The 1,969-nt window shown below is 39.3% G+C and overlaps 1 pseudogene; it reads right to left on the reverse strand.

Moving 5' to 3' along the window:
• Positions 1 to 437: 437 nt before the first annotated feature.
• On the reverse strand, positions 438 to 782 carry LOC102501416 (cytochrome c oxidase subunit 7A-related protein, mitochondrial pseudogene; annotated as a pseudogene).
• Between the last annotated feature and the right edge of the window lie 1,187 nt (positions 783 to 1,969).

Raw genomic sequence — 1,969 nt, forward strand, 5'->3', positions numbered from 1 at the left:
GACTACGAACTCAAACCCCTCATTTCATGCACCTGTCCTTGCTTTCTGTCTTCTCTCCCCAGTCACATTCAAATCCAGAAAGCCTTCTGCACCCCAGGCTCAAAAACACAACCCCAAATTTCCAAGGTTCTCTGCACAGCCTGACATTAATGAGCCTGTGTGCAGCCTTCATCCAGAACCTCCAGGGAAATCAGAAGCCCAAACACAAAGCACAGCAGTTTTGTTCAAACAATAGTTCTAACTGTCCAATGAGCTCTGACATGCCATATGCATTTCATAAACAAATGATAATAATGTCTTCGTATCTTCCTATCTTTCTTGCAAAAACATTAAGCAGGCCATCCAAAGTAAAAATAGTAATAATAATAGAAATCATAAAAAATAAAGAAATCCAAAGGGTCTATGCCAAAAAGCAAAGCAGTCCTCTGCAGCCTAGCTCATTTATTTCTGGGCTTTGAAGCTATGTAGAGTGTGATCAGACAGTAGATGATCCCTCCTGTAGTCAGTGCCATGGTGGTCCGGTAAAGCATTTGGTCAGGCAGACCTCGTTTCAAGTGGATGGGCACGCCATTGGATTTCTGGAAAATCTTCTGTAGCTCTGGAACTTTGTTTTTCCCAGTATAATCAGATACAGTGGAATTAGAGGTCAGTTTAGTTGGTGTGGCAAATATGATAGGTGGTGCGTCTGCAGACGCCACAGGCTTTAATCCCTGTGAACTATAGGCATCTGAAGCCCATGCTCCCACAAACTTCTGCATGAAGCCACTAAACTTGTAGTACATGATGCCTGGAGCCTGGCTTCCCACAGCCACTACCTAAGCGACTGCCCCAGAGAAGGACACCACCTCCCAGGCCACAGTATGCCATGTTATGCAGACAGAAGCATCATATCAGGTCATTGGAAAAGTCATGCTGCATTTTTTTTGCATAGAAAAACACATCATGACTTCTCTGATGACCTAGTATATATGGTGCATACCTTGTGCATCTCATGCTTACATCATTTTCTCTTGTATTTGATTTAATCTTATGTTTGTTCATGATGACACATAAGCATATATAAAATCAGCCATAGTTACTGATACAGATTCAGCCATCTAGGCTTGTATAACTACACTCACAGATTATTTAAATGTATGTTATTTAGTTTTTATATATTTGAGATCCTTCTAAATTTTGTATTGTTAATTTCTAATTATAATTGGCTATGGTCACAGAACATAGTCTAATATTTTAGTCTTAATACTTGTTTTAACACTGAGCATATATTCTTTCTTTGTATGCATTCCTCGTCATTTAAATCTTAGGCAGGCCAGTATAGCATCATTTGTGTCTGTGTTCTTAACTCTTTGCCTGATTTTTCCCACTAGTTACTAAGGTAGCCATGTTAAAACTACATGTTGATTTTAAAATGTTTTAAAATAATTTATGTGTTTAACCACTGTGTATCATTACAACATATTGTCTTTTTTTAGGTCCTCTTGCTTTTCTTTCATTTCTTTTGAGACTATGTTTTCAGGCATATAACTATATTTAATTAGCCTGTTATTCTGATGTTGGATTTCTTTGTTATTAAGATAGATCTCAGGCCAGCAAGTGGTGTGTGGTTGAGGTGCTAGACTCTCACATGGCTGACTGTGATTTGCACCTCAGTCCTGATGGCTTGAAAATCACTCTGGGTGTATGTGTGTGCATGCCCCAAATCCCAGGAGGATGGAGGAGAAGGTATTGTGGCATGGTCATCCCCCCAGGGAGTGATTTTTCGCTTCCTCTCGCTCTGTCTCTTTCTCTCTCTGGCAAGAGCACCCATGGCAAAATGTAAGAAAAAGAAAAGATAAGTCTCTATTTTTGGTATTATTGATACTTTTTAGTTGTGTGAGGGAATGTGTACTCACTAGGGAGGGATGGAGGTAAAAAGAAAGTATATCCTCAATAGAGTATGTACCTTAATTTCATTTCAGAGAGAAAA

Source organism: Tupaia chinensis, unplaced genomic scaffold (genome assembly GCF_000334495.1).
Source record: "Tupaia chinensis unplaced genomic scaffold, TupChi_1.0 Scaffold146387_1, whole genome shotgun sequence".
Taxonomy (NCBI): Eukaryota; Metazoa; Chordata; class Mammalia; order Scandentia; family Tupaiidae; genus Tupaia; species Tupaia belangeri.